Source organism: Aythya ferina (genome assembly GCF_964211825.1).
Source record: "Aythya ferina genome assembly, chromosome: 12".
Taxonomy (NCBI): domain Eukaryota; kingdom Metazoa; phylum Chordata; class Aves; order Anseriformes; family Anatidae; genus Aythya; species Aythya ferina.
The window spans coordinates 3393688-3405695 of NC_140308.1; positions in this window are offsets into that span (position 1 = coordinate 3393688).

Consider the following 12008-nt stretch of genomic DNA (forward strand, 5'->3'; position numbering starts at 1 on the left):
TACAGATTTCCTAAGACATTAAAACAGACCATAAGATTTATTACAGGGCAGAGAAATTGTTTCTAATAAGGACATGCCTCTATCTCAATCAGAAATACCCCAATATAGTAGTTGTCAGAGCAGAATGCAAGACCTCTCTCCTACTACCTGAAGCCATAGCACTCAATGTCAGAAGTCAGGATGATACATCTACAAGACAGGTTGGAAAGGTTTTCCATAAAGCATAAAAGCAACTCAAAGGAAACCACCCACAAGCTTCCCAGAGCACTGAAGAAGCCTTTCAAGCAATACGCAAATTTCTTTAGTATTTAGATTGAGTCTGCTCTCATTTTTCCATGAGAGAACTACCATTTTCTAGGGAAAAATAAATAAATAAATAAACCTCCTTACTTTTAAGTCATGGATTTTAGAAGTCAGAGGTTCAACTTTCCTATCAAAAAATAATTTATAATAAAAAGGTCACCCTTTAGATAATAATTACTAAAGAAGGCAGCAAACTCTTTGCTGACTTGTACTTCTATATAAAATACTACACACATTGGCTACTGTTTGCCTTGCTATCTGTTGACGAAAAACCCAGTTGTTTTCTGAGTGCAGACAATTCATGAAGGAAAACAGTTATATTTACCTGCTCTATGTTCAAAAGAATGTCCTCAGTTAAAATATTTTTTGGAAATGCTCCAGGCAATCTCATTCTACCTTCCAAAAGTAAAACTCAGAGTGATACTAATGGACATTGTACCAAAGAGGGCAAGATAGAGGTAAAGAAGAGTATAAAATTGCTGATGCTAAATATGCAATATGGAAATATTTGTTATTTGTGTCCTTTGATGACTATTCTCAACTGGGAAATTGTAGTTGGAAATCATCCACACAAGGAACTTGAGAGTCCAGCGTGGTGGTTTGGGTGTAGTTGCTAGCAGTTGGCTTTCTGAGCAGGCAACATCTAGTTCTCTCTTACCCAAAGCCATGAGTCAGGCTGTGTACAGGGACCCAGCATGAGTAAACACCAGTAAGATTTAATCTGTAGCTATCTGTTATTTTTTCCTTTTTTCTTACTCAACTCATATTTAAGATTAGTTCCTCTGGGTGCACAAGTACCTAAGCAGGTCTTGCCTTTATGGTGATGTGGCAATAAAGGATTTGGACTGGTGAATGCCTTTCCAGACCCATTACCTGTTCTAAGGCAGGAGCAGGAGCTAGGACACCAAACCCCCATGCTTCACTGTGTAATGGTGTTACAGCATAAGGCATGACAACAACCCATAGCCCTCTGACTCACTTCTGTGAGGGTTGGTAACCACGTTTCCAACTAATAGGACTTAAAAAGGGTGATTATGTTCAGGAAGAGGCACTACTATGCCCAGAAGGGGCTGGCTGTGTAAGACACTTCATTCAGACACAGAACAACTCAATGTCACAACATTGCTCCACATCAGCTCACCAACACACTGAAGTTATTTTAACAATGGGCCTAAAGCAGAATGTAGTAAAGTAAATACGGAAATGGGCATCAAGATAATTGCAATTTAGTAAGCAGATGTTACAAAACAGTGCATCACATATATGTGAATCAGAGACTGCAGTTTGCAGACTAAGACCCCCGCAGCTGCGGTTCAAGTGTGGGGGCTTCCTGTGGCACCTGATTGTCTCTTCTTTGCCACAAAACATCCTGCAACAAATTGCAAGAACCACTCATGATCCTTTAATTAGGAAAGGGGTACGTGTCTTTGCACATTTTGCAATGCTGGGTTCCTGTCCCAGTCATAACAGATGCAGAAATCTACAGTGATTTTCAGTAGACTCATTCAGAAAATAAATTAGTGATTCATTTTCGCTTCCTCTTCTAATAGTTTTCTTGCCACCCTGCTTTCCAGGAATAAAATTCCCCAACTGTTAATGTTGTGGTACCGTCCCAGAGCATAGCCTGTGCCTAAAATTGGTAGAACTACCCTGCCTTCTGCTCTCTGCTGTCCTTGGGAAGGGGCAAAAGGTAGGGAGGGATGGAAAAGGAGGAAGCATGTGCAAGTCCTGAGGGTTTCTGTTCTGCTTTTAATTAAAAGTGGAAAACACTGTCTGCCTACGAGCACAATCTTCTGTAATGAGAAGGGATGAGAGACCTCGCCGCAAAGCCGTTGTCAACTTTGCTCTGTGAGACTTTGATGAGAAGTTCACATCCGCTGAAATTGCAGTGCCCAGAGGGCTGGTAGGTAAAAGGCGTTGGTGGGAACAGTATTTCCCTCTGATTTGCACTCCCCCAGCTTCAGGAGCAACTCCTATACCTTTCTCCAAAAACTAGGATGTTCCCAATGGTGAGATGCATCTAGACAAGCCATAAAGCCTCACTGTACCCCAACAATGGTGCCTCAACAGATGTTCAAACCAGGTCTGCAAATGGGGTAGTGACAGGGGACCATCTGTCTACTTGTCAGCAATCAAGCTCTAAACTAATGATAACTGCCATTGGCGTAACAGCAGAAGTTGGGTTTTTGTCCAGGCCTGTAATCCGTGGCAATTTTCCAGTTTGTGTGTGTCTCGGTGCTATTTGACCAGCTGAACGAGCTGTTCCACTTCATTTTCTCCGAGGAAGGCCCAGTGGGAAGCCTTCAATATGAAGGGGTAGAAACAACGGCCTTGTTGTCTGCCCACCCGCTGAGCTGGAAAGCCGCCCGTTTATTTCCAGCAGCCCAAACGTTCGTTCAGGAAGAGCTGGGCTGCTTGTGGCTCTCCTTGCCTCAGGAGAAATTTCCTTTACGTTTAGGTGAAGCAGAGAGTACTGCTGCCTGGTATCTCACAGAAAATGGTTTTCCTGCTGGGAGGCAGAGTTGATAGAGACACGCTTCCACATGCTTTCAGGGAAAAGATGAAATGTACTATTTTTACACCTTTTCAGCATTAGAAATATACCTGTGAGTCCTTTCAGTAGAAAGTGTCTGCAGCAGGTTTGGAAAACGGTTATCTCCTAAACCTCTGATAGCCCTAGGCTGAGTGAAAATAGATTCAATGTGTCCCCACTGGCCTCTCAGTGCCAGTATAGCTCTCAGCTCAGTAACACGTATATGCCCTGGAGCCACAGCGTGCCCTTTATCTTCACATTGGAACAAATCCAGGCTCAAAAAGCAAAATCTGAAGAGGAATCACCATTCCCAGAACGGGGCCTCCACCTGCGCTGCCACACAGGACCAGGAAGCTACAACAGAGAGCTGCAGACATTGGGCTAATGGGTGTGCTAATTACTGAATCAACTGTTCGGAGTGAAAAGCTCCCAGATGTCTGCAGAGTCCTCACAAAGCTGGGTTTTGGCTCAGATGAGCTGAAGAATAAGAAACCAAGTGGGATTTGGGACCACCTAAGCAGCAGCAGGCTCCAGGCTGCTGCACTATGCCAGCCTCTGGGATGGGTGTGGAACCAGGGCATGGCACCGTGAAACTAGGCCCTGACAGTGAGACTGAGTCTTTCATAGTTGGCCGAATAAATGCTTTACTTCTGGGGAGGAAGAAGAAAATGTGTTTGTGGTGCTTCAAAGCAGCAGCAACACCTCACATCCTGACTTCCACTCACCCCTCTGGTTTTTGGGGACTGGCTTGTGTTCAACATCCATTGCAAATCTGCCCTCAGTTTGACAAAAATGAGACCTTAGACTCCAGGTTGAGCCCACGTCATAGCCCTGTGATCGTCACCACTCCTCCATTACTCCAAGTTTCTTCATCCTTCACAGTTCTGCCCTGGAATCTCTTTATTTTTATTTTTATTTTAAATTTCAGCAGAAAAAATGCCCCCTCTATATAAAGACAACACCTTAGTCTTCACCATGAGCCAGCAAACACCAGCTATACACCATGGGAAATTAAATAATAATAATAATTAAAAAAAAAAAAATACATTAATGTTGTTCAGTGACAACATTTAGGAAGTTACTCTTTCAAACATGAAAAGAAAGTGACTGAAATAACTGCAATTTCAATTATAAAACTCTGATTTTTTTGGCATTTTGATTGACAAGAAACACTTTTCTCTTAAAACTGCCTCACAGAAAAATGAAAAGAGGTGGCTCACACTCCATTTTCCTCTTTAATGCAACAAAAGTGCTTTGGGGGATCGAGTGGTTGCATAAACTTTGCTTAAATGTGGTTATTATTTTATTTTATTTTTCCCCAGAGGTCAGCCTGGCAATAAGAAACTTAATCTATCTGCAATTTGCAAGTACGGAGCCCTCTGGGACTCAGACACCAACCCACTTCTCTGACCCAAGGTCTCGGAGCAGCTCCAAGCCTGAATCTCAAACATGAAAGGTTGGCACATGCAAAACAAAAAGAGAGAGAAGAACACATACCCAATTCTGTAATATGGCACGTAAAAAAGACCTACCTTACAGATCCTGCTAATATGTCTGTCCCCAATGTAAGAAATATTAATATTTAGTACCTGTGACTCACTAATATTTACTTTAGGAAGTATTTATATATTTAAAGTTTGACCAGTTTTCTCGATATAGGAGCTAATGGAGGCTCCTGTTGTTAACAGGCAGGGAGCCCTCCCTGAACAAACTTTTCTGGTTACTGTTCAAACTGGGCTGCAGGGCTCTTTTAAGGCCTTGAACCTCTAACGCTGAGCACTGAGGCTGGCAGGCATCTCCACCGATGGCTCTGTTGAGATGCAGCTAATTTTAAATCTGGATCTCAAGGCAAAGGAAAAACCTCTCTTACTGGCAAAACTGTCACAGTTGAACGCTGTGTTCAGATTACGGGAACAGGCTGCAAGACAGCACACACAATTCCTTTTTTGGGTATTTGGCATTAATTTTATCTGAAGTCACAGATTATATAAGAGGAGAGCAGAGACCTCACACGAGTTTCTTCTCTGTCAGTATGGGACTCCCAAGGGGGCTAGGGATCCCTCCCATACTGAGCGCTTCCAGTCAGGCCATGCTGTGCATGTGGCACCCCCCAGCTGCCAGGAGACCAGGGATTGATGGCCTCTCCAGCAATTCTCCTGAAAAAATAAATAGGAGCACAAGAGTTTTCTGGAACTGTGTCCTGAGCTGTCCACACTATCAACTAGAGTTGACTTTTAAAGTCTTTATCTTCATCTAGACAAGTTTTGACCTCATCAAAACTCAAACACTTTCATGGTTGGCATCCAAACAAGCTCCAAATTAGGACTTTGCATTGTTAAAAAAATAAAAAAAATAAAAAAAAAAATCATCATTTTCTGATAAGGAAGCTGTTCCCCATAGTAATAATAATTTAAGAACAAAATTAAAAATTGACCAGGAGTAGGATACTTAGGTCTGTACATCTGTTTGCTGTAAAGGTTTAAGACAGCTTGACTTCACTCGTATTTGGAAAGGCAAACGCAGCCTGCTGAGCTGGCCAGCTGCCCTCAGACATCTGAGATTATTTCATGACTCTGCAGATGAGAAAACTTCCATGGTCTCCTTCTTCCCACCAGAAGCCTGTCCTCAGACAGCTCTACATGCCTGGCACTGGTACAGGATGCCTCCACTGCATTTCAGCGGTTCACGTTGTCCATAAATCAACACACTATTTTATTAGTCCAATCGGTGACATCTCTATAGGGATGCCCTAAATCACCCCATGCTAGCATTTCAGATCAGAATGTTTCTAGTTGTTGTTTTTTTTGCCAGTACTTTACCTCAGATGTAGCAGGAGGTCCAGGGGTTCATCTGCAAACCCATCTCAGAATCCTGCATGCTTCATTTTCCTGTCAAGAGACCTACAGGGGAATAAATAAATAAATAAATAAATAAATAAATAAAAATCTGAATAACAGTTAGGAGAGCAATGACCGATTTTATTAACTCAATGCATACTGGCATGATGCTGCACACCCTTACCTAGACCACTTCTACAGAAGGTCTCTATCTGTATCTACAGTTGTGTGCCATCCTGGTCCAAACAGTTGACACCCTTTTCCATATGTTTTCATGTTTCCTTTAAATTTGAAAATGATAGAAATCACAGCTGGGAGGGCCATCAAAACATTGCCTAGAATATCCCCCACTCAAAATGATTTAGCAATGGCTATCTCAGTCTTAGGAGCTGCTGTCCAGCATTTTCTTAAAACCCTCAAATGTTGGCCTGAACAGACCATGCAGGTCGTCTGTTCCAGTCAGAGCTTTTTCCAATTTTCCCAGCAGTCTCAATGTTTCCCACTGCAGTTTAAGCCCACTGCTTCTCAGTGGGGTCCCTTTGGACATGAAAAACAAATGTCTTCTTCTCCCCTTGTGGTACTTTTACAGACTTCAAGTCTTCCACCTTTCCTTTGTTATTCTCAGCAATCCTCCCCGCTTTCTTGGGGACTGTTTTAGCTCTCAGGTTACTCTCTGCTTTTTTCTGGACTTCCTGCAGTCACTTGCATACTTTTCAGGCAGTAATGCAGACACACACAGACCTGACACTGTGCTAGAGACCTTAACACCACAGAGCAAAGCTGAAAGGTTTCTCAATGCGTCTTGCAGCCTATATCCATCTTTGCACATCTGATAGGACATTTACTTCTTTGGCAATAAAGTGATGCTGTTGATGTGTATTTGTCTCAGTTGGGCTGAGTTACTGCCTTACTGGTTGGTCTCCATCTTTTATTATTCGTTGTAGTCCTGTCTTCTGAGTGCCAGCCTGTTTTTGCAGACTGTTTCTCCAACTTTTAGAGTAGGTTTTAATTTCTAGCCTTACCCTTCAACACTTTCTCAGTCCTTCTCAGCTCTGTGCTATCCAAACCTGTGGAGATTTAATAAGCATTTTCTTCTCTTTTTCACTGCAAAGCTTATTAATAAATACCCTGATCAGAATCATAATTATTCTTTAGACACAAGTGCTGATGCAGTTTTGGAGCTTCCTTGCATTCCTGCAAACAATATGTTGATTACCAGCACATCAAGTGAGATGGTATCAAAAAACTTTGTCCTGTCAACCTGTATCTGTTTTAGATGTTAACCTGCTCACAAGGCTGCTAAGCCAGTAGAAAAGGAAATGAGGCTGCTTTTATGATTTGTTTCTGGCAACAACGACATCAAACACCTGCCCACAGCTTTGTTGTCTCCCCAGTGCTCAACATCTCTTTATTTCCTCTAGGTTTTTTCCTTTTATAGAATAATCTCTCATTCCTCAGCCTGAGTTGCTCAGTTCACACCGGCCTGCAGTGTGTGTTTTCCCGAGTTGCTGAGGAACAGTGATTTACCCTACTCAGCACAGAGGCACGGCAGGCTTGGGGGACGGCTCCTGGGGAATTCCTGGCAGAGCCTGCCCTGGCACTCCCAGCTCACAAGGGTTTCGCTTTCAAAATTGTCCGGAATGGCAGCTTTAAAAAAAAAATAATCAAAAAGTCTTCTGCATAGTTATAGATGGTTGTTGCACAACTGTAAAAGATGGATGTGCAGGAATAAGCCTTGAAGAAACAGCTTCTGAAATAAAAACCTAGCATTTGCCAAGCACTTCTTGGTGCTGTGTGTGTTGGCAGGTCCTCTCCTGGTGTCACGGTCACCACAGCCCCTAAACCAGAGGAGCTTCAAGCCTGTAAGAAGCGACCCTCCTGTGTAAGGCATTCTTAAGCACAGCATTTATTTTACGAGCTCAGGCTCCCATCTCCTTCAGTTTTTAGCTATAATATTCCACCTGAGCCTCCTGACTTTTAGCCCTCTAAAAATAGAAAATATTCAATTTGACACTTAACAGCACTGCGAAGTGCTTGGCTACGCAGCAGATGAGGAGGGAAACTGCATATAGCACTGGCCTGCTCACATGGTGCAGACAGCGAGGAGCAAACACTGCAGAGAAGAGTGCTGCATAAGAGAGACCTTGTCTGTTGATTTAACTCCCTAACCCTATTTTAACCACTGTCAACAAGATATAAGGGTGGTTTTCTGTTTGCACTGAGGCTTCTTTACACTGCTCAGTCCACACCCTAAAGTGGCATAAATGACTTCTAAGTGCCTTAAAGTAGGTCCTTAGTATAAATGCGAACCAACCCTGTCGTTTGCAAAATGGCTTTGAAAACATTGCCTGCGTCCATCCTATAAATGAATGTGGGTTTTTGGAAGAACACACAACCCAAGGTATGCTCACGTTATACGTAGCCTCTGAGGAGTTCAGCACAGGCTTAGGCAGGCAGAGGGACAGGAAACAAGAAGTGTCTCCCCAAATGGCAAGCACAGAGAGATCCCCAAGGAATACATGCTCTGGTTTCATCATGAGCTTCTGCACCATCTGTGTCCAAATGCAGCCTCAAACTTTGAGGCAGCTTTAAAAAAAAAAAAAAAAAAAAACTCCTAATGCTCACCTGTTTTGCACATCTAACATTTGGAAAGAAAGCACAGCTGTCTACAGTGTTGCTCACACACAGCAGTCGCACCACTTTTTCTTGTTGTTGATGATGAGCACAGGAGAAAGCACACTGCTCGAATAGGAGACAACAGTGAGCTGAACCAGAAAAAGCATTGAAGAGCCAGGAGCTAGCACAGACAACCAGAATATCAACCTTAAATTGTGATTGATGTGCGGTTTTCCTCCAGAGGCCAACAAAGACCTAAATTTTGCAATAGCATTTTGGGGCTTTTTGTAGCACTACAAATAGGAAACCAAAGAGCTGTCACAATCAATGGGATGCTCTAGGCAATCCCAACATTACCATGAGTTGTAATATCCTTCTCTGCTTACTATTAAGTTCTGCTCATGAAAGTCTTCCCCAACATTTTCAGCAATGAAGGATTTCGCAGCGGTGACAGTGGAGAAATCAAGCAGAAACTGGTTCGGATAGGCAGTTTGTAATTGCAGAGCATACAGTAGCTGTGTGACTCCTTGAGCAGAAGTCATTGCCCAGCAATGAGCACTACCATGTCAATCCTTGCTTTGGGATTTACAGGTAAATACTGTTCAACCATAAGAGTATCAGGCCAGCCCTGGAGTAATGCAAACATCTCTGTATTTTATGATGATCTTGTTTTATATGTAATGGAAAATACATGTTTTTTCAACGCCTTCTTGTCAGTCAGGACTCCCTTTCTTGGCTCAGCCCTCATTTTTGGTCAAAAGCCATCTGGTGCTCATTGCCTGGAGCCTGAGCTGTAAACCTCCCTGTCATCTTGCTCCTTTAACCAAGACAGTATTGAATTAGTACGAAACAAGTTGGGTTGATTTGTGGTGCTGTTGGTAATGAGCTCAGAGAAAATTTCAAGGGGAAATTAAAAGAAAAAAAATCCATATACTTTTCACTTCCAAAATAAGGGTGCATTTAACAACAGCCTGGTCAGACAGAAAGGGGTTCACCTCAGTTGTATTTTGCAGCATTACTTCATTAAACACTTTTTTCCAACACTTTAATCTACTTCAGGGAGTTAAAGACAGACATGAATTTTCCCTTACTCCCAGGATGTAAGGAAAGAATACACCTTATTCCAAATAGGATAAAAGTTGACTTTTAATGCTGGGGTACTGGGCAGTTCTATTTATTTGTCTGTGGAATAGACTCTGAACATTTTGATCTATCTTGGGCTCTCCAGGGGATACTCTGGTCCCCAGGAGCAATCCCAAATAGCTCAGGCTCAGTCTTCTAAATACAACCCCAGCTGTAGCTGAACATTGACGACAAGGGTGGCATTCATTCTGGGAAGGTTTTATTTCACAAATAATTCAGAAATAAAAAGAAAATGGAGGAAAAAAAAGTATTTTACAATTCTGTATTTAGAAAAAAATATATATAGTTTATAAACAAACACACAGCCCCTTGAAAAACATGCAAAGGCACACAAAAATTTACAAGAAACATTTACACATAGGAAGTAGTAAAATACATCATTTTTCATAGAAAAAAAAAAAAAAGAAAAAAGAAAAAGCAACTCTATGAACTGGCCCTAAATGTTTAGACTGCACAACTGACCAAGTACACAACTGGAGGTTCTTCAACCAGCTGTTGGCTGAATGGCTGCTGATGACTTAAAATGATGAAATGAATGGAGCCAGCAGACCCAAATGTGCACTGGCAGCTGGGGAAGCTAGAACTGCTTGGCATCAGCTTTGCCAGGGGTTTAACCTGGATTCAGCAAGGATGCACCCAGGTGCTTCAAGATGGCACGGGCTTACTAATCTGCTGAGCTAGGGTCTAAGGAGGAACGTATCTAGAGATGTAAAGACGTGCTGCATCTTTAAGCTGCATTGAAATATGTTAGGCTAAGAAATGCTTTGGTATCAGAAGTAAAATCAGGAAATATTGGGCTAAAAACTGGTACTGTCCCACCTATATATGAATAGCTAGCACACGCAATTGCAAGCCATTGATATATCTTCACTGTCTTGGAGGACCTGATCACCCCTAATTCTGGTGGAGGTATGTTTAAATTAATAGCACCCAGGACCTCAAATGATATTTGTGTAGTAAAGTCACAATTTCTCTTTTGTACAACAAATATAAAAATAAACAGACACAGACTTAAATTATGATCAGTTTCTAAAAATCCAAACCAGTTGGCTGAAGATAAAAATACACAATTGTAGCTTGAATTAAGCGTTTTAGGATATTTCTGGTGGAAGGACAATTCCTCTCTTGCTCCCTTTCCATCAGGTAGATACATCCCGAGCTGTTTGGATTTTTATGTGCTCCACAATAATCATCTAGACTTTTCTCCAAGAGCTCTCACGTTTCTTTCCACCATTTTTACAGCATCCATGATTGTCACAGACAGCATATTAGAGGTGGGATCCTACACTAGCTTTGAGGCATGTTATGTGCTCTTGCAATCTGCATGGAATCAGTGGGAAGGAGGCCCCTGGACACCTGATGGCATCTCTTACACTTTCCAATTCAATAAATAGCACAGTGGCTACCATTTGGCCCATGATGGTCATAGACTCATACTGCAGCATTTAATGGGCTTGAACCAGACTGTGTATAGCATAATTATTTACAGTGGGCAGAAACAGGGAAGCCTTATCTCACTGCCAAGATCTCAAATGCTTCCAACCAGCAGCTTTCCTAAGATATGTCCTGGCTGTTTATAACATCAATTTACCTAATAAGAAAAAAAGTTTTTCTATCTAAAGCAACTACTGTACACCTTGGAAGACAATACCACACAGAGAAATGACTGTGTGTCATCTTTCTTTACGTCCCCCTCCGAAGGTAGGTTTGCTGTGCAGCACTTTTGGAGACAATTGTAATTCCAACTGACTTTACAGCAGGTCTCTTTCCAAATTTAGATTTCATAAAGAAGGAAACCCCAATGGAGACACAAGCTGAGCAATAAATGTAATTTCTTTGCTGATTTCATGGCATTTGTGGAATTAAAGAAGTGCTTCATCGTATTAACTGTTTTGGTCTGTGTTTTAAAACAGCTTGAAGACATTGATTTTATAACTCTCTAGATTAAACTGAACACAGCCTGAGCATACGAGTGGCTATGAGACATCTGCCAAATAGAGTGAAAATTTTCCCATTTGTTATAGAATATTACAATCTATTTAGTGAGCTGCAGGATTGTATTTTACAGGAACTGGAGAACTAAAGTTTGTGTTGCCTTCTCATGATTAATGAAGTTACTGGATGGGTGTGTAAAAGACAACCAGACTTGTGTTTAGACCGAGCCTAAAATTAATTTCCAATATGAAGTAGAGAATAATCTCCTGCCTTAAAGAGCAGCTCAGACCAGGCTATTCTCTTGGCTTTGAAGTGCTTTGGATGCATGTTGAGACATAAATAACAAAACATTAAATAGCATCACTGCAACATCTATAGGTTTTGCAAAACAGCATCCTGGATATCAAATGCTCAAGGGTACAGCATTTACACTAAAAGTTGGGATCCATTGCTGTCAAAAAAAAACAATGGGGAAAAAAAATCTATCCCAATTTATGCTGTATCTTTTTAAGTATCAGAACTGTGCACACAACAAAGATCTTTATGAAGGTAAAGTGAACATGCTTCCTATGGATGCAATGATTCCTAGCAAAAATAAGATTAACTTTATCACTACTTAACTACTACAGATAAAACAACCA